General features: G+C 37.1%; 1 protein-coding gene across 1 annotated transcript in view; it reads left to right on the top strand.

Annotated features, from left to right (window-relative positions):
• Positions 1-10,561: 10,561 nt before the first annotated feature.
• Positions 10,562-19,201, top strand: part of LOC123677522 (juvenile hormone esterase-like) — a 57,502-nt gene continuing 48,862 nt past the window's right edge. Inside the window, exon 1 of the mRNA XM_045614092.1 lies at positions 10,562-10,672. The gene's annotated coding sequence lies outside the window, so the exon portion shown is untranslated. The remainder of the gene's footprint in view (positions 10,673-19,201) is intronic.

Raw genomic sequence — 19,201 nt, 5'->3', positions numbered from 1 at the left:
ACACTTTTACAACTGCACAAGGAGCAATTGTCATACAACCACCAGACAATCCAAGAAAAACTGCAAAGATGGAGAGAAAAGCCCCTACATGGACGACATTTCAACGAGGTGAACCAGGATCATGTCGACATTGAAGCGTCGAACTATTGGCTCACATCAGGTGCGATGTATCCAGAAACGGAAGGATTTCTTTTAGCCATCCAAGATCAAGTGATCTCAACAAAAAATTACTGCAAACATATCATAAAGGATCGAACTATTACTGACGATCGATGCCGTTATGGGTGTCCAACGAACGAGACAATCCAACATATCACGGGAGGATGTCAAATGTTTGCAGGAAATGAATATAAAGAGGGACACGATGCAGTAGGAAAGATACTACATCAAGAAATGGCAACTAAATTAACACTAATTCATTCTGAAAAAGTGCCATACTACAAGTACCGACCGGAAACCATCCTGGAAAACGAACGCTATAAACTGTACTGGGATCGTACAGTTTTGACTGATAAAACAGTCCCTCACAACAGGCCAGATATATTGCTAGTTGATAAACAACAAAAGGCAGCAATACTCATCGACGTAGCAATACCTAATAACAACAACATGCGTCAAAAAGAGGTCGAAAAAATTTCAAAATATAGGGACCTCGAATTTCAGATAAAGCGCCAGTGGGGAATGATATCAACGAGAACTATTCCAATTATCATCTCAACAACAGGAATAGTACCCAAAAATCTCAAGAGAAATATCAAGCAACTAGGACTTAGTGAGTATATATGTAATATAATGCAAAAAGCTGTTCTTTTAGGTACTGCAAGGACGGTGAGAAAATTCCTAGGAAGCGAAGGACAGGTCCAAGGATCGCGTGTAAGAGGACCAGAAGTTCGACGAGAACCAGGGGGACCACAAGGACCGGACACGACCGAGCTCTGCCCTTCTGATATTTTAAATATCTGGGATTGAGTGAATGTTCCTCTTAGCGAGGAGTGAGAAGCCGACGGCGAGGAAAAATCCTACGCGTATAGGCAAAAGTCGATAATAATAATAATAATAATAAAAGGGTAGCGGTAGGTGAATCTCTAGCGATTCACCTATCAGGAGAGTTGAATCGACTCCTGCCCACCGCAGATTCCAGGAGCTCTCTGACCCGGGAAGCTGAAACCTGTCGAAGGGTCCCTGTCCAGGGTAACGGACGAAGCCGTGTGGAAAGCAGCTCAAGAATTCTCCCACCGTAGCTCTGCGGATCGTAAAAAGCGATCAAAGGCCGTCTCCCCCACGACACGGAGGAACCCATGAATGATGGTGAATTTAAGGAATAGGAATATAGAGCCGCTGCCTGAGGTTCGTCAGGGCGTGTCTGGAGCCGGCGCTGGACATGACAGTATGCGGGACGTCGGTGACAGAGTGCTAAGGAGACGGGCGTCTGTCGAACAAAATGCTACGCCTCCACAATCTCAACATTCTAGGAGAAGAATAACACGAGTTTCTCCGACCGCTGAAGGTGCTGCGCAGGATCCCCAACCAGCACTCACCCCAGCAGGTCTACCAAGAAGACGCATGAAATGGACAAGTTCGATAAATGAAACGATCATGCGCATATATTATGAAGTGACTAATATGGAAGAGGATAAAATAGGCTACCGTCAAAAATTATTTGCAGAATTCCACAGAAACTATCCCGAACTTCAAGTTTCTGAGCAAAGAGTAGCCGACCAATACCGGGTCATATTGAGAAATAAACTTGTACCCGATGAGAGACTTAACACCATAAAAAATGAAGTCCAACTGAGGCTACAGAATAGGAACCTCACTAACAACGAAACGACAATTGAAGAAAACTACGATTGTGCTGAAAACCAACACAACATCAATGCACAAATGAACTCTGAGGAACAAAACAACGCAGATGTGTTAGCAATAAGTGATGCTCAACGACGGAATATATATGCTGCACCCGTCGTAAATCCAGAAGAAGACCAAAGAGAACTACTGGAGCGATTATTTGCCACAATGAATAGATGCGTTATAGAGTTTGAGGGCACAGATCCATTGAGACGACCGATTCTGCCAAGATTGAGGACATCTAAGAAACTATCTCATCTTCTGGTCATGACCAACAAGGAGATTATACCCAAGTATCTTTCTGACTACCATGATCTCGAATCATTACACCTCATCATATACTGTGCAGCATTTTCAATAGCAACAGTGCTAGGTGTGAAGCCAAAACCTAAAAGTCAGCAACCAGCCAGAGAAAAACAACAAAATAAACCACATTGGCAAAAAAGGCTAGAAGACAAAGTTCATAGCATCCGCCAAGAAATTGGGAGGCTCACCCAATTTGCAAAAGGTTCGCCGTCTAGAAGATTACAAAAAATGGTGAATATAATAATGGATCGTCACCGGCAACATACAACGTATGATCCAAACAATGAAAATGCTCAACAAATTTTAGACACACTGAAACAAAAACTTAGTGTGTACTCCGAAAGACTCAGAAGATACAATGAGAGCTATAGAAGAAAACAGGATAATATGATTTTTGAAAATTCCGAAAGAAAATTCTATAGAATGTTAAACAATAATATGTCAGCAACACCAGGAAGTTATCCAACTGTCGAGGATATTGAGAATTTTTGGACAGATCAACTAGCTACACCAACCCCCTACAACTCCCAGGCTGATTGGATAAGAAATGAAGAGAAATCCTGTGAGACAATGGAACAAATGCCGCATAACGCAGTTTCTATAGAAGAATTCCATGAAATATTGAAAAACACACACAATTGGAAATCACCCGGCCCAGATGGAATCCACAACTTTTGGTTGAAAAAATTTTGGTGTATACACGGCAGGCTAGTTGAAACCATAAATGATGTTATAAGTAATCCAACGGAAATGCCCAAATTTTTAACAACAGGGACCACTTACCTCTTACCGAAGGATATGCAACACACAGCGGATCCATCAAAATACAGACCAATTACATGTCTACCAACCATATATAAAATCATCACATCATGTATAGCATCTCGTATCTACAAACATTGCGAGACAAATAATATAATGACAGCACAGCAGAAAGGATGTTCCAAGAATGCACTAGGATCGAAGGAACTGCTGATAATAGATTCCATCATATGCAACCAAGCCTTCAAAAAACACAGAAATCTTTTTATGACATATTTTGACTATAAGAAGGCCTTCGACTCTATTCCACATGGGTGGCTGACAAAAATTTTGGAAATATACAAGATCGATCCAATTACAATAAACTTTCTGAAGTATGCAATGTGCAACTGGAGAACGAATATCGAACTCTCTACGGCGAACATAACTACTAAAGAGATTCCTATAAAGAGGGGAATTTTCCAAGGAGATTCATTGAGTCCCTTATGGTTCTGCTTGGCGCTGAACCCCCTTTCTAAACAACTGAATGCTACTGAAAAAGGTTTCAATGTGAAAGGAAACAGAAATAATATTGCACTCAATCATTTGCTATACATGGATGACCTCAAACTTATAACAGGCAACAAAAACCACTTGCAAATTATGGTCAAACTGGTGGAAAATTTTTCGGAAGACGTGGGGATGAAATTCGGATTGGACAAGTGTCGTACTATTAGCGTAGTGCGTGGAAAAATCCAAGATGAACCGATAGCTCTCTCCAATGGACAGGAGATAGAAGCAATGAAATCGGACGATCTTTATAAATACCTAGGAATGAAACAAAACCGACGAATAAACCATCAAATAATGAAGGAAGACTTAACAACTGAGTTCATTAGGAGAATCAACAAAATTTTGAAAACAAACCTCAACAGCAAGAACATGACGAGAGCTATCAATACATATGCATGTTCAATTCTTACATACTCTTTCGGTATCATTCCATGGACCAAAACAGATATGGAAAACCTGCAACGCAAAATGAGAACCTTGATGACGAAAGCACACAAGCACCATCCGAAAAGTAGCATTGAGAGGACGACACTGCCGAGGAATAAAGGAGGCAGAGGTCTGCTAGACATCATGGAACTTGCCCATGGTCAAATTGAATGCCTACGAACATACTTCAAAGACAAATCAGGCACGTCAGAGATCTACAAAGTACTGTGTGAAGCAGACGAATCAACACCTTTGCAACTGCACAAGGAGCAATTGTCATACAACCACCAGACAATCCAAGAAAAACTGCAAAGATGGAGAGAAAAGCCCCTACATGGACGACATTTCAACGAGGTGAACCAGGATCATGTCGACATTGAAGCGTCGAACTATTGGCTCACATCAGGTGCGATGTATCCAGAAACGGAAGGATTTCTTTTAGCCATCCAAGATCAAGTGATCTCAACAAAAAATTACTGCAAACATATCATAAAGGATCGAACTATTACTGACGATCGATGCCGTTATGGTTGTCCAACGAACGAGACAATCCAACATATCACGGGAGGATGTCAAATGTTTGCAGGAAATGAATATAAAGAGAGACACGATGCAGTAGGAAAGATACTACACCAAGAAATGGCAACTAAATTAACACTAATTAATTCTGAAAAAGTGCCATACTACAAGTACCGACCAGAAACCATCCTGGAAAACGAACGCTATAAACTGTACTGGGATCGTACAGTTTTGACTGATAAAACAGTCCCTCACAACAGGCCAGATATATTGCTAGTTGATAAACAACAAAAGGCAGCAATACTCATCGACGTAGCAATACCTAATAACAACAACATGCGTCAAAAAGAGGTCGAAAAAATTTCAAAATATAGGGACCTCGAATTTCAGATAAAGCGCCAGTGGGGAATGATATCAACGAGAACTATTCCAATTATCATCTCAACAACAGGAATAGTACCCAAAAATCTCAAGAGAAATATCAAGCAACTAGGACTTAGTGAGTATATATGTAATATAATGCAAAAAGCTGTTCTTTTAGGTACTGCAAGGACGGTGAGAAAATTCCTAGGAAGCGAAGGACAGGTCCAAGGATCGCGTGTAAGAGGACCAGAAGTTCGACGAGAACCAGGGGGACCACAAGGACCGGACACGACCGAGCTCAGCCCTTCTGATATTTTAAATATCTGGGATTGAGTGAATGTTCCTCTTAGCGAGGAGTGAGAAGCCGACGGCGAGGAAAAATCCTACGCGTATAGGCAAAAGTCGATAATAATAATAATTTATTCATCCATAGCGACATATTACAAATACGTATTGGATAAGTCAATAAAACAACAATAGAATGAAAAATTTCACATACTAGCCATTATTTAAAACATATTAAGTATATCAACTTCCTAACCTGATATGCTTAATATGAATAAGACAAGAAAAAACAAAATTGACTGGAGGAGAGGGGGAAAACACCCACTCTCTTCATCTGGGAACCTTGAAAATGGTTCGAAGAGGAACAAAAAAAAAACATCCGCCGTCTGAGTTGCCCAAATTTCACATACTAGCCATTATTTAAAACATATTAAGTATATCAACTTCCTAACCTGATATGCTTAATATGAATAAGACAAGAAAAAACAAAATTGACTGGAGGAGAGGGGGAAAACACCCACTCTCTTCATCTGGGAACCTTGAAAATGGTTCGAGGAGGAACAAAAAAAAAAACATCCGCCGTCTGAGTTGCCCTATTTGGGCAACTCAAACCCAAAATTGCTTTCTACTCACCTATTTCCTTATTTAATTACCACATTTTAATTATTTTCGAATTTGCTATTCTTATCGAATCAATCCTTCTTATTTTTCTTCAATAATTTATTTCACGACGTCATTCTTCTTCTTCTTCAGCTCGTGTTCATCTATTGTCGGATATAGGCTTCTTCCAGGTGTGCTTATTTGCACACTTTGTTTTATTATCAGATTTAAATTAGTTTAAGACTATTTCATGTTATTGATAATATAGTTTTGCGTATTTTCTCAATGTTTTTTGCCATTCCTATACCTTTTTTTGACAAGTCATCACTTTCATCAGATTTGGGATACCTACCTTGGGCTACAATTTTGAAATTTCCTTGTCATTAACAAAATTACGGCATTCATATGAATTATATACCTAGTACGTTATCTGATATTAATTAATCTAAACAGCATGAGTGAAAAGCAATACCTTGAGAACTATAATAACTTCACTAGAATTTCCATTCTTCAAGTTAACTGCTTCTAACCATCTTAAGAAATGATTAAAATTTACAGTATAAGAACATCGTTCAAATTCAAATAGGTCTCTTGCTATTTTCTGAAAATGTTTTTTTGGAATTTCGTGACTCATCATTGGTTTATTACAATTTTTGCTCTATACATTATATATATTTTACATTTTGAAATAATAATATACTTTTGAATATTATGTTAAAATTGTAGTAATTCTGCATGCCCGAGAGGTGGCGTTACTGGCTTCGCGTGGCATTCTAACGTGGAACCGGTGGGTTCATATGACTCACCGCACTAGGGCAGAGTCACCGCTCCACGATGGAGTGGGAAGGTGTCTTGGGCAGAGATCACTGGATGCCCAACTGATGACTTCGGGGCTCGGGACGATACACCGCAATCCCCAGAGGGAGGCGCACCTCTGTAAAGTGGCTCGAGAAAGAAACGCCAAAAGCTAATACATATTATACTAATTCTTTCAATTGTGTTTTAGAAATCCTAATTTTCATGTGAACATTTCAATTCATCTTGAATAAAACAATTATTCTCTCATCTAGGAACAATAATCATCTAATTAATTCAATGCTATTTTTGTGTGGCGAATAAACTCTAAGGTTTGAAGGTAAATGTTTGATAAAAGTTGACCAACCATTTTTTACATCACTAATTAATGTACATACACAACATGTAATCATTATAAGTCTCACTTTTAAATTCCTTTCTTTTCTCATCGGGTATTTTCAAATATCTGTTAATTACATGGACTACTTGAATCCCCTCGTTTCGAAACCCGATGAATCCGTTCAGGTCGAATGGGAAATCGCAAAAAACTGTTTTGTTATGTTTGATTCTTTTCATTTCGAGGAAAAAGTCGCATTTATGTGAACATGCAACCTCTCTGTTAAAAAACCATGTATCAGAAAAAAATCCGGTTATATCACCATTAATTAGATAAATAAAATGGAATTGTCGGGTTTTGGTTTTGAACTTCAGATATGTCGGGATCTGTAACTTATTTCATTATATGGGCAGAAGTTTGAAATATTTCATTAGAGATCATTATGATGGGATCAATAAAATTCAATCATGTGTTTATCACATTTTTAATTTCTTCACTTGTGATAACAATGGGTGGCTGACAAAAATTTTGGAAATTACATCAGCACTGTTTTTAGAACTGTTATGAACTCATTACGATACTGAAATAGAGAAAGATATTTTTCGGCAACCGTCCGGGAAGTGCTCACTTCCCGGACGCTTTTTCTCTGAGAAAGTAGCATTTCCCGGCCTAGTCCGGAAAGTACGTACTTCCCGGACTAGGCCGGAAAAGAATCATAGAATCCATATCAACCGAGATAACGGCTGACAGTTCATATGAAATTAGTTGTCAAAAATTTTCATGTTTTTTGATCGCAATCGCAATAAAATATGGAAAGCAGCAGCGATAGTGTTATTTTACATGGTTGCCGAAAAAATATTGTACGCAACACGCCCGAAAATGGTTTTTTTGGACTCACAGACTTCCAGGACGAGCGTAAGCGAGTCTATTGTCTATTCGTCCAAAAAAACCTTATTTTCCGGACTTGTTACGTAAATTACTATTCTCTATTTCAGTATCGTAATGAGTTCATTACAGTTCTAAAAACAGTGCTGATGCAATTTCCAAAATTTTTGTCAGCCACCCATGTGGAATAGAGTCGAAGGCCTTCTTATAGTCAAAATAAGTCATAAAAAGATTTCTGTGTTTTTTGAAGGCTTGGTTACATATGATGGAATCTATTATCAGCAGTTCCTTCGATCCTAGTGCATTCTTGGAACATCGTTTCTGCTGTGCTGTCATTATGTTATTTGTCTCGCAATGTTTGTAGATACGAGATGCTATACATGATGTGATGATTTTATATACTGTTGGTAGACATGTAATTGGTCTGTATTTGATGGATCCGCTCTATTTTGCAGATTCTTCGGTAAGAGGTAAGTGGTCCCTGTTGTTAAAAATTTGGGCATTTCCGTTGGATTCCTTATAACACCATTTATGGTTTCAACTAGCCTGCCGTGTATACACCAAAATTTCTTCAACCAAAAGTTGTGGATTCCATCCGGACCGGGTGATTCCCAATTGTGTGTGTTTTTCAATATTTCATGGAATTCTTCTATAGAAGCTGCGTTATGCGGCATGTGTCCTATTGTCTCACAGGATTTCTCTTCACTTCTTATCCAATCACCCTGGGAGTTGTAGGGGGTTGGTGTAGCCAGTTGATTTGTCCAAAAATTCTCAATATCCTCGACGGTTGGATAAATTCCTGGTGTTGCTGACATATTACTGTTTAACATTCTATAGAATTTTCTTTCGGAGTTTTCAAAAATCATATTATCCTGTTTTCTTCTATAGCTCTCATTGTATCTTCTGAGTCTTTTGGAGTACACACTAAGTTTTTTGTTTCAGTGTGTCTAAAATTTGTTGAGCATTTTCATTGTTTGGATCATATGTTGTATGTTGCCGGTGACGATCCATTATTATATTCACCATTTTTTGTAATTTTCTAGACGGCGAACCTTTTGCAAATTGGGTGAGCCTCCCAATATCTTGGTGGATGCTATGAACTTTATTTTCTAGCCTTTTTTGCCAATGTGGTTTATTTTGTTGTTTTCCTCTGGCTGGTTGCTGACTTTTAGGTTTTGGCTTCACACCTAGCACTGTTGCTATTGAAAATGCTGCACAGTATATGATGAGGTGTAATGATTCGAGATCATGGTAGTCAGAAAGATACTTTGGTATAATCTCCTTGTTGGTCCTGACCAGAAGATGAGATAGTTTCTTGGATGTCCTCAATCTTGGTGGAATCGGACGTCTCAATGGTTCTGTGCCCTCAAAATCTATAACGCATCTATTCATTGGGGCAGATAATCGCTCCAGTAGTTCTCTTTGGTCTTCTTCTGGATTTTCGACGGGTTCAGCATATATATTCCGTCGTTGAGCATCACTTATTGCTATCACATCTGCGTTGTTTTGTTCCTCAGTGTTCATTTGTGCATTGATGTTGTGTTGGTTTTCAGCACAATCGTAGTTTTCTTCAATTGTCGTTTCGTTGTTAGTGAGGTCTCTATTCTGTAGCCTCAGTTGGACTTCATTTTTTATGGTGATAAGTCGGGTACAAGTTTATTTCTCAATATGACCCGGTATTGGTCGGCTACTCTTTGCTCAGAAACTTGGAGTTCGGGATAGTTTCTGTGGAATTCTGCAAATACTATTTGCCGGTAGCCTATTTTATCCTCTTCCATATCAGTCATTTCATAATATATGCGCATGATCGTTTCATTTATCGAACTTGTCCATTTCATGCGTCTTCTTGGTAGACCTGCTTGGGTGAGTGCTGGTTGGGGATCCTGCGCAGCACCTTCAGCGGTCGGAGAAACTCGTGTTATTCTTCTCCTAGAAAGTTGAGATTGTGGAGGCGTAGCATTTTGTTCGACAGACGCCCGTCTCCTTAGCACTCTGTCACCGACGTCCCGCATACTGTCATGTCCAGCGCCGGCTCCAGACACGCCCTGGCGAACCTCAGGCAGTGGCTCTATATTCCTATTCCTCAAATTCACCATAATTCATGGGTTCCTCCGTGTCGTGGGGGAGACGGCCTTTGATCGCTTTTTACGATCCGCAGAGCTACGGTGGGAGAATTCTTGAGCTGCTTTCCACACGGCTTCACCCGTTACCCTGGACAGGGACCCTTCGACAGGTTTCAGCTTCCCGGGTCAGGAAGCTCCTGGAATCTGCGGTGGGCAGGAGTCGAATCAACTCTCCTGATAGGTGAATCGCTAGGAATTCACCTACCGCTACCCGCGGTATTAATTATTGTTTAATGATTATTATTATTATTATTATTTTGTGCCAAATTGTGCCGTATCTTATGAATTTTGTGCCCATTCATTTTTCGAGATTTTCTCGTGAGTCACCAACTTGACGCTGTGACTCATATATGGAAATTTGGGAATTTTCTTTTCTCGATAAATTGTGCTCATTTTATTTAAATTTGTACCATATGTTATGAATTTTATGACCATATATGAATTATCTTCTTTTAATACATTATACTCATTTTGTGCGAATTTGTGGGGTATAATAATATGGATTTTGTTTTCGAGATACAATTTTCGAGATATTTGGAGTTATTTCAGTTAGAAGAATAAATATAGCAGAACTTATTGACGAACATTTTATGATAATATAATGCATGAATTGGCTTAATTACATAATATGATATGCTAATGCATATTTCAGACATTTTGGAGTTAGAGTGCATATTTAGTAATTTTCTGTTTTATCTTTTCATTTCCATATTTCCAAGATAAAATGCATAATCTTATCGACACCCGGGAACGTTTCAGAAATATCCTAATAATCCTAATCATGACTATCAGTCATACAAAATAGCACCCACTGAACAACTGAAAAAATCAGTTAAAAAAACTGACAATTTGTTATACAAAGTAAAGTTGGGTAAGTAATAAAAATATTTTTTCATCTTCCTGTGAGTCACAGATTCTGGACTGCCCGCAAAAATTATTATTGTCCTTGAAAACTCACAACATTTCGCGAAATTATATCACCCAAAATATCCTGATCGTAGGCAAATTTCGTCCGCCATCTTGAATAAATGAATTTTGTAAAAAACCCTCGGCTCCCAATTTTGATTAAATCGGAAAATAAATAACAAAAGCGATTTCTTCAAGGAAAATACACAAATTGAAAAGTAAGTTCATCGAAGTATCAACGTGATATCGCGAACTGAATGCTTTTCGATACTCTACAATGACTAATGAATAACGAAAAGAAAAAAAATTTGAACGGACGTTTTATGAACAAATGATTCGAGAATTTATATAATTCTTAAATATGTGCTGTGCGTTTTCACTAATACTTTCCCTTGCAATCCAATGTTTTATGTTTATTTCAAGTTTCTTCACCTGAAATGAATTCCTGCCAATGCAACTACTCATAGTTAAATTATATTCTAACTAGAATTCGAATAAATATACATTAAAAAAGTGCATAATATGCATATAAAATATTAAAAATATGCATTGAATATCAGATTTGAATGAAAAATTTTATGGGGGTAATATTGATTTATTCACAATAAATTTACAGACTTTTACTATTACAATTCACTATTATATGAAATGATTTTATAAATTTTCAAATAAAATATGATCATATTATCAACTAAAATATTTTTGAATTCTGACAAATACCACGTCTCCTGCTACAATAGAGGCGAATGAAAGATCAACTATGTCTGTAGGATTCAAATTACTGGCAACATCAGCAGTTTCCTCATTGTAAGATCTTAAAAATAAATAAAAATTGATATGCCAGTATACACACAAAAGCTTTGGGTGTGTCTTTTCCAGAATTCTTTTTGAAGTTTCTGGTTTTTTTTTTCAAATCAACAGGAAAACAAAATTTCAAACTATTATTCAGATTTTGCCCATAAACGAACTCTCAAAATTCCAAGCCTTCAGGTCTCTCCGTTCGAGGTTTTATGAAAAGACGAACAAAATCGTATTCGAAGAGAGATTTATCATCAGTGACTCAAAACTTATCGTTCGATGTGATCGAAAAGCATTGATATCAGATGACGGTGGATTGAACCCAGGTCATTCGAGCCAAATGTCTAAGCGCTAATCTATGGCCATTGCTTTTCGCGGTCTAATGTGGGATTAGAATCATCACACCCAAAATTCATTACTCCGAAACTATAGTGCTAGGGCTTTGCAATATAAACGGTGAGTCTTTGACTTGTACATAAATTTCAATCGAAGATTCCTGAGGTCAAAGGAAACTTTTTTTCCTTTACCTTTTATTCCGATTTGGCTTGGTTAAAAAATACAGGCTATTGAAAATCCATAATTAATTGTAATTGTTGTTACATCTCGTAAATAGAATGGAATCAAATGATTTTCGAAATATAGTTTTTATTGATGTGATGAATCTTTTCCTAACATAAAATTCCATCAAGTCCGGTCAACTCCAGAATGCCCGCTATACTTAGTGAAAAAAAAAATCGAATCGGAAAAAATTGTAAAAGGAAAAAATATTTTTTTACCTCAGAAATCTTCGGTTGAAATATGTACAAACCAAAGACTCACCCTGTATAAGATTCAGTTATGTATCATGTAGCAATTTATCATTTCAATTCAACCATCAATTTTCATATGATTTCTTTCAATTAGTTACTTCTGTTATGACTTGGGTTAACTTATTAATTTGAATTGATTCTTATAATTCATTACTTTATATTTGTTCACGCTGCAGGAAGGTTGAAATAATTATCACGACGTTGCAGGTTGAAAGTTTAATTTGAAACTGAACTAACATTCTATCGATGCACCACATGTGCAGTCAGATTAGTTTTTTACATAAAAAACATAATAAACACCTAACAACTTCATTTTTTGGATTAGAACTTCCTTATTCTGAAACTACGAATAGGAATCATTGGGAGATTCAGAGTAGATCAAACGGAAGAGATCAGCAAGTTTGCGAGAGAGTAGGAGCAGTGTAAACAGTTTTTAATTCAGATAAAATTTAGATCGCAATTAATTTTTGTACCAAAATTAATCAGGCAGCTCTTATTGTTTCCGAGGATAGCCGTTACTGACATACTATAGATGAATATTTTTTAAATCATGCTTTTGGATTCCTGAAGGTGATCTGTAAAAATTTCAAGTTGTCAAAATTTCATTTTCCTGAAATGATTTCAAAGGATCTCCATCGAAAGTAATATACCAAAAAGAGTTTTACTCCTTGAAATTTTTTACCGCATATGCAATGCTATTCAAATGACACATAAATATACATATCAGAATTATAAAATGCAACATTACTTCGAAAACCTAAGAATCATTGAAAAGTGGTTATTTTTTCTGTAGCGTTTCTTCAATTATTTCTTTCATATGGAGGTTTAATGCAGGAGTGCCTCTGAAAAAGGAAACTTCCAGCAATGCAATCCCTCTTTCTAAATGGACACTTCATAAAATGGAAATCTGAAGTCAAATATCTGGAAATAACCCAAGATAGTAATCTTCTGTGGAAGAAGCACGTTGAGGTTACTGATAACAAAGCAACAAAGGCCTGGATGGCGTACAGAAGTCTGACTGGGGATGTAACCCAAAAATACTACGATGGACGTATCATTGTGGGATCACTAACTAAGCAAGCCAGAACAGCACAAAGTAAGCCCTTGATACAATACAAAGGTTAGCCTTTGTATCACTGGAGCTATGAGAACGTGCTCAACTAGGGCATTGTAGATATTACAGATCTCACACCTCTTCAACTTGAGATAGATAGAGTAGCTTATGAGGCCACTCTAGGACTATCCAAGTACGGTACCAGCAATGAAAAAATTAGGTATCAGGGAGCATGTCCTCCCTGACCAATACATACCATCTGCGAACCTTCCCAGTGACAAAATTTAAAAAAAAATAGCATCGATAAGTAGATAAATAGAAAAGAAGATCGAGAAAGAGATTGCACAATCCAAGTTCTCAATAAGAATACCATTAAATGGTACACAAATGGTTCTAAAATCACGACGAGGACTAGAGCTGGAATATTCGGGATGACACTAAATTCTCACGTTATCCGCTGTCTAAGTGTCTTTCAGGCAGAGATAATCGCGATAGAAAGATGTGTAGAAATTAACCTAGAAATAAATAAATCAGAAATGTGATAAATTCTGATAGACTGCAAGCACTTAGCTCAGACATCATCGATTCTGAGCCGAAGATAACTCAATGAAATAGGCAAGAATGACAAGGTCTTTTTAGTCTGAGTTCCTGGCAAGTAGGTAATTAAACGGAATTAAGAGGCCAAGATAATTGCCAGAAAAAAGCATAAACTTCGTTCGTTGTACCTACAAGAAAGAGTTCCAATAGAAGAAAAAAAACCTGAAAGAGAAACACTCTGGCAGAATTCTTCTAGGTTGGCTCATTCCAAAGATTTTCTTCGAAACTTTGACACTGCAAGGTCTAAGAAATATCTGGATCTTAACAAGAATATACTTCACCTCCTCACCAGGTTCCTTAGAGAGCATTGTCGCCTCAGGAAACACCTCATGAGAATGGGTCTAGCAGAAAATGACGAGTGCAGGTTCTGTGGGGAAGAGCAAGAAACTGCCGATCACCTGATGCCGGAATGCCTCGTCATCACTATCCAACACAAAATCTGTATTGGACAAGAAACTTGTAGAAGTGAGACAGTAGCCTACTTGAAAGCATCCCAGATATTGAAGATCATTTGGACTCTGGAACAGAAAGGCGAGCTGAAGATCACGTGATGGCGAAAATAGCTTTGATAGGAGACACAATAGATCATTAGGTCATGGTGCAACGGAACCCCCTTAGATTAAATCTTAAATCTAATCTAATGATGCAAGATTATCTTGCAATTAATTTTTATTATAGTTATTTTTGTTTCGTTAAATAAATCAACAGATTTAGGTATTGTATTCAAATACATGTATGTATTTTGGGTGCAATTGTTTGTTGTTCGACAATATTCAATGAGTACATAATAAAATTATTCAATCAACTCTTATAATTTTGAGTGCTTGTATACAGATTATACCTATCTGGTCTATATCCAAGTACTTATATAAAGTATAATTAATACTCAGAATATCTACAGAAATCATAGATAGCGATCAATACTCTAGGCCTATTTGATTACATTTCTAAAAGAGAACACAGGTGTTAAAAATTTCAAATTGAGTACATTGAAAAATATTGAACACAAAAAACTATGCCTTGCAGAACTTTGTAGAACAAAATCATGTTTCACATAGACTTGCGGCTGCCAGGACCGGCAAATCGGACATTTTGCCGGATCGCCAAATTGTAAGGGCGTAAAGTGAGTTAATGTTTTCTTAGTGGAAATACCAATTTTTTGTAGTAAAATAATAAAATTACCCAGAGCCAATTCCGAACTAGGTATAGTTATGCAAATAGAAATAGGTCCTGGAATTCACATTTAATAGTTACTACCTACTATAGAGTTATAGAGAGTCGTACTTTCAAACAACAATGCAGGACGTTTTTTAATCAAATCGAAAAAATTTCCTCTGATACATTTGAGGAGATGATTTTAAGTTGAAAAATACGATTTCATAGATTGAAAAGATGCCTGAGAAGACTAACAGAGGCTCCTTCAACGGAGATCGAAGATTCAGATAAATTCTCGGTTGAATTAGTCTATTCAATACCTGTTTTTCACAGGAAAGCTTGGGTGCTCTTGATTTCTTCGATTTTCTATATTATTTGAGGTGGTTTTTTTCATATAACTCAGAAATAATATAATTTTTCTCTCAATAACCTTTCTCTACAGAAACAAAGTATATTATGAATTTCTTTCATGAAGTTTTTTGTTCGATAAACCACTCTGGCTCAAACTATAGTTGAAAATTGTCTGCAAAAAAAAACAATTTTTGGGGTAGACTTGATTTCTTCAATTCACATGTTTTTTGAGTTGCTGAATCCGTATCTGACGTTGCCACCAACATTTCTTGACGGAACACTAAGAAAAATGCGAAAAAAGGTAAAAAGTTTCGTTTCTTGGTGTTTTTTGCAGATGATTCGAGAAATATGAATTTTCCGTCAAACGCCTTTCCATAGAAAAACAAAGTAAACAAAATTTCCTACGAATTTTTCTCATTAGGTTTTAATGTCCGATGAACCGTTCTAGCTCAAACAATAGTTGAAAATTTTACCACTCTAAAACTTTAATTCAATGGCATATCTTCCACTCAATATTTTCTTCTTCTAATACTATTCAGATGGGTTTAAACTATAAAGCCATCATCAGTTTAGGAAAATGTATTTAAAAAATCACTTTTTGAAATTTATTTTATTTCTGTATTGATTTTAATGAATATATCGAGGAAATGATACCGTCCTAGTATTTATACATACAGTTTTTATTTTCATTTTCATTGTGTTTTTTTTTTTATTTGAGCACTATAGAGTTAGTCCTCTGCTCTTTCAAGAAAAGTATTAAAAAAGAAATTTCTCACCTGTTTCCATGACAACATATACGACCGAGAGAAGATTTTTCATGTATATTAATAAAAATTTTTAGTTTAGTACGAAATTTCCTCTTGATGGCATCACCTAACTAGAATATCGGAAAAATTATACTTATAGGTCCGTGATAAGTTGAAAATGTTCAAATGAATATCAACTAATAATTCCAAGCTTCCTGCAAAATTTAGTTTTCATAGCGTTCTCAGAATCATAGAGAATTCAAACTGAATATAAAAAAAATGAGGAAAGCTCTGACTTGAAGTCAGGGAATTTTGAATGCTCGTTCATCCATGCGCCAATTGCTTCCTTCAATATATACAGTTCTGTGGTCTCCAATGGCGTATCCATAGACTTATTATCCTACGTGTATGGACGTACATAATTGGCTTATCAATGAACGAGTGCTCCTGACTTCACGTTCATACTTTCCTCATTTTCATAGTCGTCTGACTTTTGCATCAATAATTTGAAATCCCACAACGAAATATTGAAATGACATATTCAAGATGATATAGACGGAATCTTTTAAACTCCTGTAAGATTATTATCCCCGCAGGGCCACCGCCAGGACCGGCAAACCGGACATTTTTCCGGGGCGCCAAATTGTAGGGGCGCTGGGTCAGTTGAAAAGAACACATACTTTTTGACAAATTGTTTTCTTCGTAGTTATATGATAAAATTTCAAAGAGCCAATTTTTTTTAATCGAATAGGCGCCTTCAGCTATAGTTATGAAAATACAAATAGGTATAGTATAGCCAAACTCGCTTGAACTAGTTTATAAAAACGCTTGGCCAGATGTCTCTTTGAAGTGGATGCCACGATCCGCTAAATAGGAAATAAATTCACTAGCCGCAAATGAGTTTTTGGAAACTTGGACAACCTTTGTATAATCGAAATATTCTTAAATCCTCCAAGTGACTTTGGACGTTCAGACAATTTCTGAACGCTGTGAAATTAATTTTTTATGTTAATAATATTGATAAAAGGAGAATTTTTTCTCCTACGCATATAGGCTAAGTCGGGGATCAGGGCTGCCACCAGGCATTTTAGCGCCCCGGCAAAATAAAATTTTGCCGCATCGCTTTGCCTTATTTATTTGAATTTTCTTTGAAGGAGCCTTTATTATTCCTTTTAGGCATCTTTTCAATTTCATATAAATCGTCTTTTCAAACTTAAAATCACGTCACCATTAGTCAAAATTCGACGCTCTATAGTAAAAAGACGACGTATCCCGACATGCCTATACGCGTAGGATTTCTCCTCGCCGTCTGCTTCTCAGTCCTCGCTAAGAGGAACATTCACTCAATCCCAGATATTTCAAATATCAGAAGGGTAGAGCTCGGTCGTGTCCGGTCCTTGTGGTCCCCCTGGTTCTCATCGAACTTCTGGTCCTCTTACACGCGATCCTTGGACCTGTCCTTCGCTTCCTAGGAATTTTCTCACCGTCCTTGCAGTACCTAAAAGAACAGTTTTTTGCATTATATTACATATAAACTCACTAAGTCCTAGTTGCTTGATATTTCTCTTGAGATTTTTGGATACTATTCCTGTTGTTGAGATGATAATCGTTATAGTTCTCGTTGATATCATTCCCCACTGGCGCTTTATCTGAAATTCGAGGTCCCTATATTTCGAAATTTTTTCGACCTCTTTTTAACGCATGTTGTTGTTATTATAATAGGTATTGCTACGTCGATGAGTATTGCTGCTTTTTGATGTTTATCAACTAGCAATATATCTGGCCTGTTGTGAGGGACTGTTTTATCAGTCAAAACTGTACGATCCCAGTACAGTTTATAGCGTTCGTTTTCCAGGATGGTTTCCGGTTGGTACACTTTTTCAGAATGAATTATTGTTCATTTAGTTGCCATTTCTTGGTGTAACTTCTTTTCTACTGCATCGTGTCTGTCTTTATAATCATTTCCTGCAAACATCTGACATCCTCCGGTGATATGTTGGATTGTCTTATTCGTTGGACACCTATAACGGCATCGATCGTCAGTAATAGTTCGATCCTTTATGATATGCTTGCAGTAATTTCTTGTTGAGATCACTTGATCTTGGATGGCTAAAAGAAATCCTTCCGTTTCTGGATACATCGCACCTGATGTGAGCCAATAGTTCGACGCTTTAATGTCGACATGATCCTGGTTCACCTCGTTGAAATGTCATCCATGAGCCCCTACATGGACGAAATTATCCATGTAGGGGCTTTTCTCTCCATCTTTGTAGTTTTTCTTGGATTGTCTGGTGGTTGTATGACAATTGCTCCTTGTGCAGTTGTAAAGGTGTTGATTCGTCTGCTTCACACAGTATTTTGTAGATCTCTGACATGCCTGATTTGTCTTTGAAGTATGTTCGTAGGCATTCAATTTCATGATTCCATGATGTCTAGCAATGTCTAGCATGATTCCATGATGTCTAGCAAACCTCTGTCTCCTTTATTCCTCGGCAGTGTCGTCCTCTCAATGCTACTTTTCGGATGGTGCTTGTGTGATTTTGTCATCAAGGTTCTCATTTTGCGTTGCAGGTTTTCTATATCTGTTTTGGTCCATGGAATGATACCGAAAGGGTATGTGAGAATTGAACATGCATATGTATTGATAGCTCTCGTCATGTTCTTGCTGTTGGGGTTTGTTTTTAAAATTTTGTTGATTCTCCTAATGAACTCAGTTGTTAAGTCTTCCTTCATTCTTTGATGGTTTATTCGTCGGTTTTGTTTCATTCCTAGGTATTTATAAAGATCGTCCGATTTCATTGCTTCTATCTCTATATCGATTTTAAGGTGAATCCATCAATAATCGATTACACACATAGGGTTCAAGCTTACCAAAATTCTCCTAACAAAGTGAAAAATATAATAGTTAGATTCGTATCTCGGGGCGATAGAAACCGTTTTTTGCTGGCAGCTAAAACTAAGCGCATTGCGAGTGGTTACTCACC

The sequence above is a fragment of the Harmonia axyridis genome, chromosome 4, assembly GCF_914767665.1.
Source record: "Harmonia axyridis chromosome 4, icHarAxyr1.1, whole genome shotgun sequence".
Taxonomy (NCBI): domain Eukaryota; kingdom Metazoa; phylum Arthropoda; class Insecta; order Coleoptera; family Coccinellidae; genus Harmonia; species Harmonia axyridis.
Note: the sequence above shows the minus strand (reverse complement) of the source record. Positions and strands in the feature narration are given on the sequence as shown.